The sequence below is a fragment of the Nycticebus coucang genome, chromosome 3 (genome assembly GCF_027406575.1).
Source record: "Nycticebus coucang isolate mNycCou1 chromosome 3, mNycCou1.pri, whole genome shotgun sequence".
Classification (NCBI taxonomy): Eukaryota; Metazoa; Chordata; class Mammalia; order Primates; family Lorisidae; genus Nycticebus; species Nycticebus coucang.
The window spans coordinates 141,832,837-141,853,069 of record NC_069782.1 but is presented as its reverse complement, the minus strand read 5'-3'; the positions used below and the strand labels follow the sequence as shown (position 1 = coordinate 141,853,069).

The 20,233-nt window shown below is 43.2% G+C and overlaps 1 protein-coding gene and 1 pseudogene across 5 annotated transcripts in view; both read right to left on the bottom strand.

Moving 5' to 3' along the window:
• The window catches only part of VTI1A (vesicle transport through interaction with t-SNAREs 1A), a 456,166-nt gene that overhangs the window by 95,736 nt on the left and 340,197 nt on the right, over nucleotides 1-20,233 (bottom strand). The gene's annotated exons all lie outside the window — the stretch shown is intronic.
• LOC128582962 (uncharacterized) lies at nucleotides 15,075-15,147 on the bottom strand (annotated as a pseudogene).

The following is a 20,233-nucleotide window of genomic DNA, read 5'->3' as shown; positions in this document are numbered from 1 at the left end:
AATCCCGAATGCAGGGATTCTGGAAAACCCAAAAGCTATGACCCCACAGGCTCCCATTCCCTCATAGCAATAAGGGATGGATTCTGAGAAGCCTCTTGGCTAGGACACTCACTTTCTAGTTTTCCTCATCCCCTCCCGGCTTATTTTACTCACTCGTAGTCTCTACCTGGTCCCAGGGTATCTGAGGATGCCCTGTCTGAACTGGATCCTTTCCCAGATTCCTACCTGCTCCCCCAGGCTATGTTCAAACCTTTGCAATGTTCTAACAGGAAAGTAAAAGCTAGGTGAAATATCTGAATCATGCCATATACCTTTCCAAAACCCATGCAGAGCTGAAGGCTGCCTGGATTGGTGTAGATGTCACCAGTAATTTCACTAGCCCTTGTAAATAGCGCTTTGGACCTGAGGCTTGACATCACACCCAGAGTAGAACCACAGGGAGCCACCTGGAGGGTATTTAGGCCTCACCTCTGCTCCACCCTGTCCAGGACCTCTAGCTCATGGCTGGGTAGTGCACACAGGGGTGAACTAGGAGACTATTGTTTCAAGTCTGACTTGTTAAAGACCTGAAGACAGGGAAATTCCATGATTTCATCAAATATTGCAATAGGACTTGAGTCCAAGTCAATTCATTTGATTCCTTATAAGAATGAAAGGCAAACAGATGCTACAGATTAAATGGCAAAGTCTTTCCTGACATGACCAGAGGAAGTACAGGATCTTTCCACGCACATGATCAACCCACTTTCTAGTCGTGATAACCTTAGAATGAGGCTCTGAGACAGCCATACCTGGGCTCTGGGTAAAGGCAGGCCTGTGTTCTGCATGGCTGTGGTGGGGGCCTGAGCTTTCGTCCTACTTTTGAATATAATTAATTCCAAATTTCAGTCTCCCTATTTCACACACAAGTTATTTGGATTGTACATATATGTTATTTCCCTTTGTTAGCCCTTCTAGTTTTTCTTTAAAAAAATGAGTAATTGTCAGTTCTACAAAGACAGAATTACCTCTTAATGGGATTTTTTTTGTTAAACTTCTTATTTTGGAATACTTTCGCACTCAGGAAAGTTGTAAGAATAATAAAATGAGTTCCTCTACCCTTCACCTATATTTACCACTTATCATTTTGCCCCATAAGCATTACCATTCTTTTTCTCTCTGTGCATAAAAATGTATATTTCATTAGGAATCATTTTAGAATCAGTTGCAGACATTATGTCCCTTTATATAACTATAACACATTAACTGAAAACAGTAAATTTAACAACTTAATAATAATTTAACAGGGTACTACCTGGTCCCAGGGCATACTGATTATGTCGAATTTACAACCGTATTCTGATTGTCAGTTGTCCTAACAAAGTTCTTCACTGTTTTCCTCTGTTCTGGGATGCGATCTAGGATCACGAAACGCATTAATTTTCTAGTTGTTAAGTCTCCTTCATTTCATTTAATCTGAAATCCTAATTTTTTTTTTTTTTTTTTTTGAGACAGAGTCTCATTGTGTCATCCTTGATAAAGTGCTGTGGGTCACAGCTCACAGCAACCTCAAACAGTTGGGCTCAGTGATTCTCTTGCCTCAGCCTCTGAGTAGCTGGGACTACAGGCGCCGGCCACAATGCCCGGCTATTTTTAGAGACAGAGGTGTCACTCTTGCTCAGGCTGGTCTGGAACCTGTGAACTCAGTGTGAAGCACTGCTCGGGGCCTTCTAATTGGTTTTTAAAGATGCTGTATATGTGGCATCAGAGAACCAGAACCAACAGAGGCAGAGGTAGGAAACAGGCAAAAAAGAGAGAGAAACCCACAAGTCGGGTGAGCCGGTAGAGGTCGTGGGGCAATACCAAAAGTCCCTGGGGGCTATCGCAGTTGTTCCACAAATTGCATCATATACTTAGAGTTGAGAAGGCAGACTTGATAAGTCTTCTATTTTGGTCTAGGCTTTCTTTTGGAAACAACTGCTGTGTCCTGCTCTATTCACCTTAAGCTTCTCCAGAGAGGGCCTGGTGGAGCAGTAATTCTATTTCCAGGGTGACCGAGCATCCTTTCCCCAGCCAGTGTCTCACAAAGCATCTAAATCATTCCATTATGCCATAACAATGGATGCTTATACTCTTCAAGCAATTTGTTTTAATTATGTAAATCACTTCATTCTCTTTTAAATACGTGCAGGGAGCTGCAAGCTACTGCAAGTCAACATGGGATGTGGAATCTGTGGGGAAGAGACAGAGAGGGGTTGAGGGATGCCTGGCTGGTCCTGGTGGTCGCCCACCACATGAGGTTGGTGGGTGTGCCGCAGGAGGCTGGGGCACAGAAGTCCCAGGAGAGGCAGAGGATGCAAGGGGGAAGCAAGGGAGGGGTGTGCTTTCATGACAACATTCCCCTGTGGCATGTGCCGTAAAGCACGGCAATGCAGTTCCTCTGAGATTCTATGAGACGCTCTGCAGAGGCCCCACTCACTCCTTTGTAGACTCAGTAAAAAGTGAACCAAGACTACCCATATACCTACAAGTCACTTTCCCAAGGTGTCTGACAACTAGTCCTGGGAAGGGGCTGGGGGCCCAGAACATTCTGGTCTTTATACCATCTCCCCGTGCCTTGCTTGCAGGGAAGTTGTGTTTAATTTAAGTTGGTTCCATGTCCCATTGATCTTTGAACAATTAAAAAACATTTATTTTTTTCTCACTGTAACTAAAATATTGAGAGAATACAGAGAAACAGGAAGGAAGAAATAGGGCAGGCAGGCAGACTGGCCGGCAGGCCCCTGGAGTTGAAAATTCTCCAGCGCATTTAACGTCAGGGAGCTTTCCCTCCCATTGTTCCAGGAGGCTTCACACCACAGTTAGTAGATGACGCTCCCTGTTTCAGGGCTGAGACAAATGTGTATTGCACAATGCACTAGAATGTTTTCTCTATTGGTGCTTTTAATCTGACAGACTTTACTTCACTCTCCTCATTGAGTAGGGCAGGCCTTTATTTCCTTTAAGGCATTAAGTCTGCAAGTTAGGGTTTGCTGCCCCCAGGTAATGAAGGGACCTGGGGAAGCGAAATAGCCAAATGGTTAAGGAGTACAGATGCTGAGGTCAGACCATCTGGATTCAAATCCCCACTTATTAGCGGTATAACTTCAGGCCTTGCTTTTACCATCTTTAACAGAAGAGAATAAAAGTATAGACCAAAAGGTTATTATGACAATTAAAATGAAGAGCTTAGCACCATAGTTGGCATATAGTAAAGTGCTCAATAAATATTACCTACTATTACTATTATCATTTTTCCAACATGGATTGAAAAGTCAAATTTAAGCCTCAGATTGAGGAGTTGATAGCATCATTTCTCTTCCATTTATTTATTTTTTTGAGACAGAGTCTCACTATGTTGCCCTTGGTAGAGTGCTGTGCTGTCACAGCTCACAGCAACCTCAAACTCTTGGGCTTAAGCCATTCTCTTGCTTCAGCCTCCCAAGTAGCTGGGACTACAGGTGCCCGTCACAACACCCAGTTAGTGTTTGGTTGCAGGTGTCATTGGGGGTTGCTGGGGTCAACCCTGCCAGCCTCGGTGCATGTGGCCGGCACCCTACTCATTGAGCTCCAGGTGCCGAGCCAATCATTTCCCTTTTAAAGACTAAAAACTCATCTGGCTAAGAAATTACTAGCTTTAAACTCTGCTTGGAAATACATGAAACATACACAGAGCAAGATTCAAAGAACTAACATCTCAATTCAATATGGCTACGTCTTGTCTTTCTCACTACACCACAACCGGTGTGGATCTTGCCTTTTTTTCCTTTTTGGCTTCCAAGAAAGAATCCTTGGCTTCTATCTCATTCCATTAACCTATCACTAAACTAGTCTCACAGCTTCTTAACGTACTTATAAATACTTAGAATACTTATGCTATGTTAAGGTTCTTCTCCCCCTAGTTAGCCACAGAAAAGGTTTCTGAAGAGGCATACAGGACCCGTTTTCCTACCACGCTAACAGCCATGGCTTTTTTTCTTGCTTACTTCTTTCTTGCCTACTTACAGTAGGACTCAAATGAGAGGTTTCAGTTCTAGGATTACAGAATCTCTTGAGCATTTCTTGTTAATCGGAAGCAAGTATTCTTCACCTTCTAATGGGGATCTGACTCCTGATTTTCCTATTAACTATTAATTTGAATGCAATGGTTTCCCCTTCAAGTGAGCTTGCCTGGAGCAACCAGCAGGTGAGAATCAGAGCCCAACTGCTTACAGACACAGCCTCCTTCTAACTAATAAATCTAAAACTGTATGTGAACCAAACTTCACAAATCAGCTCTTAATGGAACTTAGCAAGGTTTATAAACAAAACTTTAAAACAACTCTGTAGTAATTATCTTTATCTTTGAAAGATAATCACCAGCTGTTGAGCTTCTCATTGTTAACGCACAGTCCACACACTTGGTGCATTGCATCTAGACCAGTGGTTCTCAATCTTCCTCATGCCGCGACCCTTATAATACAGTTCTTCGTGTTGTGGTGACCCCCAACCATAAAATTATTTTTGTTGCTACTTCATAACTGTAATTTTGCTACTGTTATGAATCGTAACGTAAATATCTGATATTCAGGACAGTCTTAGGCGACCCCTGTGAAAGAGTCGTTCAACCCCCAAAGGGGTTATGACCCACAGGTTGAGAACCACTGATCTAGACAGTTGTTAACGTTGGTTTGGTTTCCTTCCATAAGACACCTTTATGTAATAACCTAAGCCTTGTCAAAAGTAGGCCTGACCGTGTCCTACTACATCTCCAGGCCTGGCCCTGGCCTCACACTGCTGTCTCCCTTCACTTGCTTCTCCAGATTTAATTCTTAATTCTGTCCCTGGTCCTCTGCACACTCCCTTCCACCACAGGGCTCTTGCACAAGCTCTTTGCTCTGACAGGAGCATACAGATAATGCCTTCACATCTCAGCTCAAGCTTCACTTCTTCATAAACTGTCTTGCCTTCCCACTGAGGCAATCTCTATACCAGAATTTCCCCACATGTGGTCTCTGAACCAGCAACGTCAGCATCACACAGAGACATGTAAGAAATACAGATTCCCAGGCCCGACTTGGGCCTACCGAATTAGGAACCTGCAGAATCCGAAACCCAGCCATCTGTGCTTTATTTTAACCCACCCTCCAGCGTGTTCTGATCCTCGCTGAAGTGGGGAGTCACCTGCTTGTCATCTAGACCTACTGCACCATAAAGCCCTTCTCACAGCATTCCTATTACCCTCAAATTTGGGTGGTTATTTGATTGTTTGTTTCCCCCACTCTACTAAGGGCAGAAATTGTGCCTTTTTTTGTTCAGAGTTGTTTTCCCAGCAGCAAGCAGTGTTTAGTGCATAGTAGATGCTCAAATATTTTTCAACAAATGAAAATAAACACAACATTTAAAGGGAAAAAAATACGGTGATAGAAGAAATGGGTTAAACATATAAACCAGTAATCTACAAAGCAAGAAACAGAAATGGTAAATATTTCAGCTTGCTCAATCTCAACTAACGAACAAAGAAATAGGTAGAATAATGTGATGTCATTTCCCCCTGCACTTATCAAGTTAGCAAAGATGAAAGGGAATTATAATACCAACCAGGATGTGGGGATAATTGCCATTGTAGGAATGTGGGTTTGTGTGCTTTTCTGGAATGCAGTTTGGCATCACTTTGAAAATTTAAAATGAGCTAGCAGTGCAGCCCTAGTCATTAACTAAAGATACAGCACTACATGTGCACCCAGGTATGTGTGTAAGTGTGTACAACAGTACAGCTCCTAACGCTAACTTTATTTTTAAAGTTAAAATTCAATATTTTACATGGAAATATTAATGTATATTAAATAAATTAATATTCATTTAAATAATAAATTAAATGGAAATATTCATCAACAGAGATTTGTGTAAGCAAACTGTGGTGCATTCACAGCACTGAGTACTTCACAGCCAACAAGGACGATGATGATGAGATGCATTAATTGATGTCGAATTAACTACAGATGCAATATGAACATTAACCGTGATCCCGATATTTAGTGAAAGGAAAAAGGATGAACAGAATTGAAACATTTATGTCTATACATGTACGTATCCAGAGAAAAACGTCTGGACACATTCCGGCAAAATACTATTCATACGAGTATAGGTAGTTTGCATTTTCTTCATGATGCCCATAATTTTCTATTTTTTTTTTAATGTATGACTGTACATAATGTAAAAAGTGAACAGAAACATAGTAAACACCCCAAGCTGGCTTAGGCAAAGCGTAACCAGGAAGGTACATTGCTTTTTGTAAAAACAGAACCAGCTACAGATAATTGTGAAAATGTGACTTTCCTGTTACTCACTGTTTTGGGGTAACCACGCCACTTGTCTCCTTCATTCCCACAGAACTGCCCGGAGCTGGCTACAGTGACCGACAGACACATCAAGTGCTACAGGCACTGATTAGTGTTAAGTGGCTGGTTACTGATGGCAGGCACGTAAAGCTGCTGGCACAGCCAGGTGACATCCCTAACCTTAACTAAGGATTCCATATCGACGGATGGGAGCACCTGCTCCCCCACCCACTCACCCGCCATGCTGCAGTGGGCAGCAGTCAACTGGGAATCTCTAAATCACTGCCAGCGAGGTTAAAGACATTGCCACTGGGAGGCATAATCACAACCGTTCAAAATCTTTCCTTCCTCTTCTTTTTCTCTCCTTGAGACCATACACCTCCTTGGGATGCTGTTTTCCAGATTGGGGGCAGTGGCGTGAATCAAATATGTAAGCTCAGTGAGACTAGGTGACGGTCGTAAAGGCAGGGGTGTCTGATCGGCAGCCAATTCATCACATATTCTGGGTGTCACATGGCAGTAGGCAGTAAAAGGGTGAGGCTAGAGGTCAAAGCAGAAACTCAATGACCTTGTAGTACATTTTCATGAAATGAGTGAGATGGGGTTTAAGGGTAAAATAGGTTCTAAACAAAGAGAACTTACATCAATATAACGTCTCAAACTTCTAAACACAGGGCTATAAAGTCTTATAACTCAATGATGCATTGTTTTTACTGCCATTAGGTCATTAAATTACTTCTGGGAGTTACAAAGCAGGGTAACATGCTCTTAGTATAAACAGCCGGAAAAAAGAAGTAAGAACTCAACTCAACCTCATCACCTAGTGCAGGTGGGCATGTAAAATTATGCCTGTATGTGAGACTTGTAACAGAGGCCAGTGGTACATTTTAAGTCTACTGAGAGGCTGCATGCTTAGTCGCTCATTCTCCACCCCCGCTACTGGGGTTCTGAGCCTGGTGCCAAGTGGCAGGGCCTGTCTCGGTACAGATTTTTCCGTGCCTAAAAGCAGAGGTTGAGGCTATGCAAAAATACCTTCCAGCTGTGACTTTTTTTTTTCTTTATACTATCCTTGCGTCAGATCTTTTGGTTGTGCTGAGCTGGATCAGTGAGATTTAAATATCTTGATCCATTATATGTGTGTGAGACATGTTCCTATAACCTAAAGGGAACCACTCTCCAGGCCCAGCATTGCAATCAGTTCTGGAAATAGCTGGGAGGAAAAGTAAACCACATTTTCAGGCAATGGTAACAGCCTCATATTCAACAACTCTCTTCCGGGTAGATATTAATGAGAAATCGGAACACTGAAGCTAATGACTGCATATCTCTTGCATAATTACAATGACCTGTAGTCCTTCTTAAATGCCAAATTAGCTGATTAAAATTAGTTAGTCCTACTGAAGTTATAATATCCTAATTCAAATCTCTGCCCCAATATATTTGAAGAAACAACTATATTTAGACAGTTTTAGAAAGCTGAAAAAACACTCAGCTTCTAATATAGGGCCAAAGTAATTTCAAATTCACTTTACTAAGAAGCCTTCACTTTGGCTCCTATTCCAATTTGTAGGAATTTCTCTTTGTCTTCCTGTTTCTGGATTCTTACCTGCTTTCCATTCAGGACAAAAAAATGTTCTCAGCCCAGTTAGGTCCAAGTTCACCTGTGATTACACTTGTTTGTTCTCCTTTTGGCCCCACCCTTCACACCTTGCAGCTGGAGAGCTGCACTGGGACTCTGGCTTTAGCCTCCCCGGTGAGAATGTGGCTGCAGTCCTTGAAATAAGACCCACAGCATCAGTAATACCAGGGCTTGGCCGCCCCTCAGCTGAAATCACACACCTACCCAGCATGGAAACTTTCCAATCCATTTTTATTTAAGAGAGACTTTAAATAAAATCTAGCAAATAAAACTGTAATGGAGCCAGTGCAACAACTGTCTAAGAACAGCCTGTTTAACTTCTTTGGGAAGGAAGGCAGGAGAGCACATAATACTATCCAGAACCACAGTAAATCAGTTCACTGTGAAAGAATCTATTGAGATCACAGAGCAGATATTCAGAAAGCAGAGTAAGATAGTTTCTCACCGCAAGAACAAAACTGCTCCATGTGTAGGGACACACACATGCAGGTAGGTAGATACCCATGTATATGTGCAGGAAGAGGCCAGAAGAGAGGGAGGGAGAGGAGGAGGAAGGGAAGGAGGGAGGGAGAGACCCAGCACCGGTGATAAATATGGCAACAGAAGCAACAGTTTCCAAACTCAATCGTGTAGAATCGAACTTATTTTTCTAGTTTATAGGATTAAAACTGGATTTCAACCTATAGGTAATGCATTGCATTGACGTTAAGAATAACGTCAGTCTGTGTAAATATTTTTTTTTTTTGAAGAAAATGCGGCATTATTGGTGAAAGATATAACCGTTGTATTTAAGGAAAGAAAGCCTTTATTTGTTCCCTATACAATCATAACTCAATCAACCAAACAAGGCTTTTTCCTCCCCTCAAGCCGCCATTATAATGGGAGTTTTGTGTAAGCTCCTTGTTTGTACAAAAGCCTGCAATATAGTCTTGAGGGGTAATCCTAAAGCTGTTAAACAGAAATTAAAACAAATCTTAACCGTAGATCTGTGTTTTTAGGACTGTTCTATTTAAGAGGGCCATGCTGATTATACCAGGAGATAAGCCCCACACAATCTCCGGGTGATCACTGCAGCACACATGGGCATGGCATTGAAATTTTCTAGTTTTTCACCTCATACAAGAGCAAAGATCTTGTAGTTACTTTGCTAGAAAGTAGCAGATTCCTTAAGACATGCGGTCATGGTACCAAAAGCTTAAGAGGTTGATGTTAATTTTTTTGAGTTTAAAAATAAAAAAGGACAACTTAGATGATCACATGTATAATTGGTTCAATTATCACTAAAATAGAGAGGAAGTGAGAAAGGGTTCTATATCCTATTTCTGTATTCTTAAGTCAAATGTGAATATAACCAATATTATGGATCAGCAAATGTCTGGATTGTTTTCAACTTTTTTGTTTCTTTGTTTTTCTTAAGGTCTCATCTCTGTCCCTGCTCCAGCTAACGCATACTGGTAATCAAAGTGCCACAAACATAACGAGCTGTGATGTGCATGTGCCTCGACACACATTTTAAAATTTTAGGACAGAACACAGTAGTTCCCCCTTATCCGTGGGTTCACTTTTTGCAGTTTTAGTTACCCAAGGTCCAAAAATATTAAGACTTGAGAGAGAGAGAGACCACATTCACATAATTTTTGGTTGTTGTTATGATTGTTCTATTTTATTCTTAAGTTATTATTGTCACTAACTTACTGTGCCTAATTTATAAATTAAGCTTTTTCATAGGTAAGCACATATAGGCAAAAACACAGTATAAGTAGGGTTTGGTACTATTGGGACTGGTTTCATGGAAGAAATTTTTTCCATGAATGGGGGGTGGTGTTGGTTTCAGGATGGTTCAAGTGCATGACGTCTCCATCTTAGATCATCAGGCGTTAGATTCTCATAAGGAGCATGCCAGGTAGATCCCTTGCATGAGCTGTTTACAGTAGGGTTCACACTATGAGAATCTAAAGCTATTGCTTATCTGGTAGGAGGAGGAACTCAGTTGGCGATGCAAGTGATGGGGAAGAGCTGTGAATATTGATGAAGCTTCACTCACCCGCTGCTCAGCTCTTGCTGTGCTGCCCATTTCCTAACACATCATGGCCTGGGGTGGGGACAGCATCTTAAGGGGGCTACTGCAGTTTGGAATTGTTCAAACATCCATTTATCCATTTCCACTGCCCTATATTCTATCTCTCCATGTGGACTCCTGCATAGCTTTTGTGTGTGTGTCTTTCCTATCCTTCCTCTTCATTTCTTGCTCTTTGTTACCCAGGCCAACGCGGCTTCAAGAGGCCCCTTATGAGCCTCCCTACCCCAAACTGCCCAATCACATTTCAGAAGTGCATTTTGTTTTGCTTGATTACAGCATCCACACTCAATCACCACTCACTCTGAGAATACTTGGTCAGACCCTGAGAGGCACCCGAGTCCTCTGACCATGCAGATGTGGTGTCCTGGGACAGAGAGTCATTAGCAACGAGGGGAAGGGTCGGGGGACAGGTGGGAGCTTCCACGGAGTGGAAAAAGCAGGAAGTTCCTTAGAATCTGCTTCTTGAACCAATAAAAAAAATTCCTTCATACTCTGTGTAGATATTAGGGTTGACTGGGAAGATTCCCTGAATTCAGATGGCTCTTTGCAAGCTTGAGATTGGAGAGCAGAAGCCTGTTGAGAAGTGTTTTGCAGCTTAACCATGCCTGTCTGTTGTCTGTTTCCAACAAAATAATTTTTCTTTTGAGATTGGGTCTCACTCTGTTGCCCCAGCTGGAGTGCAGTGGCATGATCACAGCTCACTGCAGCCGTGAACTCCTGGGCTCAAATGCTCCTCCTGCCTCAGCCTCTTGAGTAGCTGGGGCTCCAGGTTCATGCCACCAAGCTTGGCTAGTTTTTATATTTTTTTGTAGAGGCAGGGTCTTGTTTTGTTGCCCAGACTGGTCTTAAACTTCCGGCCTCAAGCAATTCTCCCCTCTTGGCCTCCCAAAGCGGTGGGATTACAAATGTGAGCCACCACACTGGGCCCTGCTTCCAACAAAAATACTCTCTGACACAGTGCCACTGCACGTTAGTCTGGCAGTGCATGTGAACAAACTTAATACACTCAGGGAAATAAGAAATGGATTTTATTAAGTTTATTAGCAGCTCAAAACATGATACTTCAACAGTGGGAGGAAAGTGATCCACCAACATAATTTGTGTGGAATGAGCATTTGGCTTTAACTACAGCTAATAAGTGAAACCTAAAACCTAGTTTTCCATCTGAAGACCTTTGGGGTCCATTTTTATACTACCTTGATCAAACCAGGAATGAAAGTTCAAGTTAGCTTCCCCTGCTCCAGAGTGTCCTGGAGTTTCTCCAGTCACACCTCTCCACATCAGCCTTGCCTCAGGCTTCTCCTTCCCTCCCACTGTAGCTTAACTTGGCTCCCAACCAAGAATGCATTTCTACCAATCAGATGCCACCAAAGAGTTCCCTCTGGTAGCTGGCAGGGCAGTGACAGGGTATGAGGGAGGAGCTGGGAGGTGCTGGCTGAGGACTCCATGGGAGACTCATCTTTGAGGCTACTTTTGCAGAACAGGGAGGATCTCACTGGTGAGCTCTGCTCTAGCCAAGATAAAAGGCGAAGGAGGGTGCTTATGTGATGCTCAAGTTTTAAAGAGAAATGCTATGTATGAATGATAACTACAACAACTGACCCTGGGCAGGGCTGCCCATCAATCCTCACAACCACTATTCCACTGTTGGAGGGATCTCTTATGATGTCCCTTTTACAGAAGAGGATACAAGGCCAGGTGTGGTGGCTCACGCCTGGAATCCTAGCAATCTGGGAGGCAGAGGTGGGTGGATTGCTTGAGCTCAGGAGTTTGAAACCAGCCTGAGCAAGAATGAGACCCCATCTGTACTAAAAAAAAAAGAAAAAAACTAGCCAGGCACCTGTAATCCCAGCTAGTTGGGAAGCTGAGGCAAGAGGATGGCTTGAGCCCAGGAGTCTGAGGTTGCTGTGAGCTAAGAGGAAACAGACACTGTAAGCAAAGTGACCTGCCCACGGCCACATCTCTCAGCATCACAGTTACGGCCAGCTCTTCCTTCTGCAACACTGGGCTTTGAGTGCCTTGCCCTGGAATCACCTTACACACGTTTAGAACATGCAGATTCCTGGGCCCTGTGTCACAGCTTCTGATATAGTAGGTCTGGGATGGGGTCCGATTCTGAAGCAGAGAAATGTTTACAGATCGATAGACAAGAATGTGAGATGCAGGGTGGACATGGTTGAGGGAGGCTGCCAGGGGCTGAGCTGACAGAGAAAGAGAGGTGCTCCTTCGAGATGCTCAGAAGAAAAGGCAAGCTGGGGGTTTTAAGACAATCCATAGTAATATCGGACTCCAAAAAACCAGACCACCCCTGTTCAAGACCCACCTCCCCTGTGAGCCTGCCGGTCGCACTAACCCCTGCGATGGAACTCCCTGGTGTCGAGACTTAGGCAGCTGCTGTGGGGGTCCTACAGTTAGACTCTGCTTTGTATTAAGCAGCTTTCCCCTACAGGGAGTTACTGCATACGAGTTATTTGCAAATAACTGTCAGCATGGAAATAAGCAACAATTCTTACACACTAAGATGCTCAGGGCAATACTACTTGTAATATTGAAAAACTGTAAACAAATAAAATATCCAGCAGTAGAAGATTAAACTGTGCAGACATTCGAAACAACGGTGTGGAGCATATGTAATGATATGGAAAATGTTCACATTATGTCCTGTGGAAAAAAAGTAAATAATAATTCTATTTATGTTTTGCAAACAGCCAGAACAAAAGGCTGGAAGAAAATACATCGCAATGTTAGAGTGGGTATCTTTGGGTGGCCAGACTACAGTTAACTTTTATTTTCTTTTTAAATTTTTCTGTACGTGGCTAATTTTCCACAAGAAACAGATTATTGTCATATTAAAAATGTCATCATTCAATGCTTACCCGGAGTGAAAAAAAAAGTCATTAAAAAAATCACAGCCACAAAGAAAGAAAGAGCAAGGAGAGACCCCCATTTTCCTCCGGGGGAGGTTGGGTCCCGAGTGGTCATTCCTGCCCTGTGCTTCCCTCCTTTGGCCTGTGGAGTTGGCTTGACTGCCTTGCTCTACAGGAGGGTGGGGGCTGTGTCCTCTCTGATCACTGTCACACCCACAGCACCCCGTGGAGGCCTGTGCTTGGCTGCCTATGGATAAGTATTTGCTGTATGTAAGCATGAACAGGCGAATGACTAGTACAGTTCCCATTCCCTGGGCCATGGACTGGCGCTGGCCTGAGGCCTATAAGGAACTGGGCCACACGGCAGGAGGTGAGCTTCATCTGTATTTACAGCCATGCCCCATTACACCCACACGGCCCTGGCTCTGCCTCCTGTCAGATCAGTAGCGCATTAGATTCTCCCAGGAGTGCAAACCCTATAGTTAACTGCGCACGCGAGGGCCCTGGGTTGCGTGCTCCTGAGAATCTAACGCCTGATGAGCTGAGGTGGTGATGCTAGCACTGGGGAGCAGCGGCAAAGACAGATTGTCATTAGCACAGAGGTTTGACTGCACAGAGACCATAATAAGTCAACTGCTTACAGACTCACATCAAAACCATCCCTGTCCCCTGATCTGTAGAAAAGTCATTTTCCATGAAATCAGCCCCTGTGCCAAAAAGGTTGGGGACCACTGACATGTAGTATTTTCAAACATCCCTGAACACCACTATTGGGCATTCAGTAGGTGCTTAATGAATATCAGCTTTTTTAATGGGGATCCTGTCAAAAAGGAAGCAGGCCTGGTGAGAGGAGCCAGCATCCTGCCACCCTCCCCCCACCCCCAGAGTCTAGGCAGGACTCCGTGCTAGTAGGAGCCAGCTGGCCTCACTGTGGATGCAGCGAGGAACTGAATAGCTGATTTTGTTTGCTGAGAGAAGCGGCTAGGTAGCCTCGGATCTGCAAAGGCAGTCATGCCCGTAACCCCCGGCCCCACCCACCCCTTTTGGAAAAAGACTGATAAGCATAATGATGATGTTTTAATGAGCTTAATTGCACATTCCTTATGTTCTTGCAGAGTTGCCAACCAGCTAGTTCAACATCCAGCAGTTTACTTGTAATAACTTTCCCCCCCTTTCCCGCTGCCAGGGAGCATAATTACTCTCGTGGTGCTCCCCTAGTCCAGCGCTTTCTCCCCCTCCTCCCCGCTTTCTCTTCTGGCTGTTTTTTCCCTTTCTGGGAATTACTCTAAATGGGTATCTTTGAAAGAAGGGTGGCAGGCTGCTTTTGGTACAGTACTTACCAAGAACCCTTTTATCAAAGAGGCCCTTGTGAGCATGCTCTGGACCCCAGCCAATCAGATCATCTCGCTGTCTGTTCTGGAGAAAATCTGACCCTGGTATGCGAGTCAAGCCAGAGTCTGCAGACAGGCTGACTGCACTCCTAGGCCAACCTGTCTTAGCTGACTGAAAAAATGCTGAAGGGAAAATTACCTGTTTGGCTCCAGACGGAATTAACATTTTCTTATATATATACACGAGTATGTTTATTATTTTTTGTTTAAGAGCGTTTGCCTATCTAATATATTCATTAATGTTATCTGGTCAGTACTTGAAACATTTTGAAATATGTGCAAATGCAATAAGGCTACAGGGCCTGGAGGCAAAATAAGATGAATTTTCTAATTAAATGACAGAAAACTGTTTTGGGATTAACGGATGGCAGTGCTGTAATCTGTTTATGGGCGCTGCTCCGTGCAGGGACATTGGGTCCACGTACAGGCCCTGGTGGGCTGTAAGGACCTGAATACCAAGCACTCCTACCCTTGCCTCCCCTTTCTCCACCCACACCCCCTCCCACCAAGCACTGAGGGGAGGAGAGATGGTGTGGCCCCCGCCTTGGCAGACAATGGCCTCTTCTCAGAGAGCACCTGCAGGGAGTCCGCTTTTCCAATGGCATTCTTCTGCCTTGGGGGTAAAGTCACGCCACAGAATTTTTTTTTTTTTTTTTTTCTAAAAAAAGTAGGATACATATTTACCAATCCCACATCAAATCGTCACTTTTACTTCATACCACATATTCCATTTGGAACGTGAATTAGGCCCCAGTAATCAAGTGACCAGCAATGAGTATCCTCTTCACTTTGGGTCAGTCCCGAAAGATGACTGCCTGCCATCATCTCACTAAGCCACAGAATTGTAAGCAAGCTCATCTACCAAGCAGAGCAGGATCCTCCTTTTCAAGTCTAAGTCCCCCAATCATCTTATGAACACATTTTTTTTTTTTTTGCAGCGTTTGATGGGGGCTGGGTTTGAACCCGCTACCTCAGGCACATGGGGCCGGCGCCCTACTCCTTTGAGCCGCAGGTGCCGCCCTTATGAACACATTTTTGACCTTTCCAATAAAAGGTCATAATTGAGAAATATATTTAATCATTTCTAGTTGAGAAATGTACTAACTTATTTCCTGTTTCCTAGACCCAGTTGCCTCCCTGTCCCTCCGAAAACCCAGGTTTGTGGATGCCGCACACGCTGTGTGCCCCCTGCCGCCCCAAATTGGGCTAGCTATCAGAGCATGGAGACAGAAAAGATGTGACCTTCGTCCTCAAGGATGGGGTTTGGACACTTCAATTCCTCTAGCTGAGACGATTTCTTGCAGCTTTTGGTATATTCAGAATTCGTCTGAATGCAAATAATAACAGCTTTATACCACTAAAGTGTTAATAGTGGCACCAAGAAAGGTGATAGAATTATTGTGCCACATACTTTTTCTTTGTGCTTTTCAGTGAACTTTTACTGCTATTAAGAAGGAACTTCTTGAGAACACTGAACAGGCACATTCCTGAATTCTGCAGAGGAATAAATCGAGGGACAACAGGCCAGGCCGCAGTCAGTAGTAGTGGAGGGGAGTCTGAATGCACAGGGGGGTTTTAATGAGTGGGGCAGCGTGAGGATCACAGCTGGCTCGGGCTCAGTTCCTGAGTGTTAAATCAAGTAATAACAAAAACGTGACTATGTTTTACATATGAGATTTCCTAACTTCCTGAGAAGTAAACAGTCCCCCTTGGTTGTCCCTCCTAAGGAATGTCTACGTTCTTGCTGTCAGCTTAACATTTTCCCAGAGTTTTCTTGTTTCTACAGAAGCACAGGGTCCCAAACAGAATGCCAGCACTATTTTCTCTGGTGACCCAGCTTGCACACTTACATAGACACATCAGGGCCTGCATCAAATCGCAGCAAGATGTTTGTGTGCTGGCTGTCTTCATGGCCCCCAGATTCCTACCTGTGCTGTGAGCACTGTTTTTCCTCTTACGGTTCTAGACCTGACCCTGGAAAGGATACTTAGAAATTTTCTGATGGTTTGATTCACTCTGACCTAAAGGGTTGCTGTCTGAAAGTGTTTTCTTTCTCTTTTATAATTCCTTACGAAGTCGTGGGTGTAAGGCTGAAATTGAGGCTTTTCTAACTGTGAGAGAATGAAATATCAAATTCTTTTCATATAAATATAATCGCAGAAAATAAACCGACTGTGTTTGTGGCTACTTCAACTCTGGCAGAATATAAGTCTGGGGGAAGAAAAAAAAAAGTCCGCTTTTGCCCTTACATGGTTTCTTTTCCTGTACTTGGGGAAAATAGCTAATTTTTATCACCAAATTCTATCTCTGAATGGCCACGAAAAAATGATGGAAAAAATTCTTTGCAAATAGTGCATGGCGTGCTATAAAACTATTCGATAACAGTAATTACAGGTTTGGTCTCAAGAGCAAACAATTACCCTGGAGGGAAAATGTTCACTTTTCAAGCAGAATAAACTCTTTCTAGGATTTGCATACTGTATTTGGGAAAAAACAAGAAAAACAAAAAATAAAAACAAACAAACTCAATCATTTTCTCAGAGTTGAGAAAAGCAATTTGAGAAAAAAAAAAAAGTAATTTGAGAACATCTTTCTGGTTAAGGGATTAAGGGTTGTATTCTTATTATATTCAAAGGAGTGAAGTTTCTTGGCTATTTCTCTCATGTGTATAAACCTGGCAAAGGAATTCTTTTTTCACAAGTAAATTGGTATTGAGTCTAACAGCTGATAACACATTATGACTCTGTATATGTTATTCTTATAATACCTTTATATTACCATCTTTTTAGGGCATCTATTTTATGTAATCTAATTCCTTTAAAAGGCAATTTTCCCAATGTATAACTAAATTCCATTTAATGAGAATTTTTATGTAAAATGTATGTACAAATCAGGAAGAATAAATCCTTTTTCATGTCTTTTACTGATTGATTATAAAATATGGTTTCAGAGTCCATAAACTACAGACCTCTGTCACACACAAAAAGGGTAACTACAGAAAAGAAGTTTATGTGAGTGAGCCGAAGACCCCAAAAGACGTCTGCACTATTTCCAAAGGACAGACGGCTACACCCTCCTCACCCTCAGGAGCTGGATTTTAAAAATAGAAAAACACCAACCTCCCCTGAGCCCAGCACACCCACCACCCCATGCAGGCCTCACTTGCAGGTAGCAATAAAACTTAAAAAAACAAAAAACAAAAACAGCAACCGAGCACTAGACTTCTTTCTTCCTGATACTCTGATATAGTAGCTGGACAGCTCAACACAGAAACCCACAGCTTACTAGGTGGGGAAGACATTGAGCCTGAAAGCTGTTCTTCACCTACCTACAGCAGATGGGCCTTATAAAACCCTGGCAGCCACAGCAAGGAGAAAAACTCCCACGTTTTTAGTGGTCATTTTTCCAAAGCATATTCCCCCCAACGGAGAAATCAGACCTTCAACATTTTCAAAGCTTTCTCAAATAGCACAAGGGCCAGAAAGTGCTGGAGCAACAGAAACACAGAGGATGGAATCTGCCAGCTATTCTTTCGGCAACTATGGCTGGGGATACAGAGACTTCTCTGTAATTAGGTATGAGCTCCTCTTCTAGTAGTCAATAGTGTAATGAAAAGAGCACAAGCTGGGGAAAAAATGCAGAAGAGGATCAGGGGAAGAAATGGAATCAGGATGATAACCAAGTAGGAGGCGCTGGTTGGAGCCAGGCTTGGTTTAGTCCTGGTTTCTCCACAGCTTAGTAGGGAGGAACTGGTAAATAAAACCTGCACCCTTCTCATAACAGTGTACCATCCTGGTTCTGCTTATCTGTTTTCAGTTTCTAGTTTCACGTTACCTACATACATAGTTAATCTACATTATGACTTTGGTTCTTTTCAACTTAAGAGAGACCTGCTTCCTGTCTGAATGCTGAGTTAAAAGAACACTTTAGTTGTTGAACTTGAACAGAACATCTATCATCTCCATCCTGGTACCTGAATGGGTAGGACTGGGTAAGAGTTGCTGTCCAACCTCTGCCTGCTCTACCATCATGAAAACTTGTCCTTGAGCAAAGAAAGCATGAGTGGCCATCTGCAAAGATTTAAGAACCTCAAAGTGATTGTGTAACCAAGGAGTCATAAGAGATCAACTGCTAACCTCTGCAGGTATGTGGTATTAAATCAATCCTTTTACTCGGCTTACTTTTTGTGCTATTCTAAAATGTTGTCACCTCTAGTGTGTTACTTAAGAGTCCCAGACTCCTGGGCGGTGCCTGTGGCTCAGTCGGTAGGGCGCCGGCCCCATATACCGAGGGTGGCAGGTTCTAGCCCGGCCCCGGCCGAACTGCAACCAAAAAATAGCCAAGCGTTGTGGCGGGCGCCTGTGGTCCCAGCTACTCGGGAGGCTGAGGCAAGAAAATCGCTTAAGCCCAGGATTTGGAGGTTGCTGTGAGCTGTGTGAGGCCATGGCACTCTACTGAGGGCCATAGAGTGAGACTCTGTCTCTACAAAAAAAAAAAAAAAACCAAAAAAAACAAACAAAAAAAGAGTCCCAGACTCCTATCTCATTTCTTTGCTTCTATGGGGAGATGGACTATTTTATTCCTTTCATTGGTCTGGCTTATAAATGTGACTATAATTGCCTCCAAAGAAACTATAAACTTGGGAAGATATGGATGATATTTTAAATGAAGTCGTAAGTGCTCCCCAGTAAGGTGTAGGCAGTTAGATTCTTGTCTAGAAGCAAGGGTGCACCTCGCAAAATCTTGGTTTTAGTAATTATTGAACATTGCTGTTTTCCTTTACATGCATAGCTAAACAGTAGGGAGCTAATTATTGAGCACCTACTGTGTGCCTGATAAGACAGATGTGGTCCACTCCCTATTCCTGCTGTCTGTATGAGCCCCGGCAATCAGTGCATCTTAGCTGCTGAACACCATTTCTACACAATCTTGATTCTTTTCTCTCTCCTCAAAAGATAAACCCTTGGCCAGGCATGGTGGCTCACAACTATAATCCTGGCACTCTGAGAGGCTGAGGCGGGTGGATGGTCTGAGCTCAGGAGTTCAAAACCAGCCTGAGCAAGAGTGAGACCTCGTCTCTACTAAAAATAGAAAAACTGGTCGGGCACGGTGGCTCACGCCTGTAATCCTCGCACTCTGGGAGGCTGAGGCTGGTGGATTGCCTGAGCTTATGTAAAGGTTCGAGACCAGCCTGAGCCAGAGTGAGACCCTGCCTCTAAAAATAGCCGGGCATTGTGGCAGTGCCTATAGTCCCAGCTACTTAGGAGGCTGAGGCAAGAGAATCATTTGAGCCCAAGAGTTGAGGTTGCTGTGAGCTATGATGCCATAGTACTCTACCAAGGGCAACATAGTGAGACTCTGTCTCAAAAAATAAAAAAATAAAGTAAAATAAAATAAATAAAAAATAAAAATAGAAAAACTAGCTGGACATTGTGGCTACTGCCTGTAGTCCTATCTGCTCAGGAGCCTGAAGCAAGAGGATAATACTTGAACCCAAGAGTTTGAGGATGCTGTGAGGTATGATGCCATAGCATTCTGCCCAGGGCACAGAGTAAGCCTCTAAATAAATACATACATACATACATAAATGAATAAATAAATAAATATGAGTACTTTATACCAAATACTAGTTTAAGCACTGACGACATTCTGTGGCACTAGGAAACTTACAGTATCCATTTACAGTTCAGAGAGATAAAGATAAAACAACCCAAATCCAGGAGGCAATATAAAAAGAATAGGACAAAACAAATTCATACAGTCACTCTAAAGAACAGGGGAAAACCAATTGGGAAACTTTCATTTTCTTCTTGGATGTCCGTTTAAAAAAAATCCCATGTAGTACATGTGTCTGTGGAAACCTTCATTATCTCAAAGATAGTGAGGTCCTACAGGCCGAGGTTGCCATGGAACGAGCA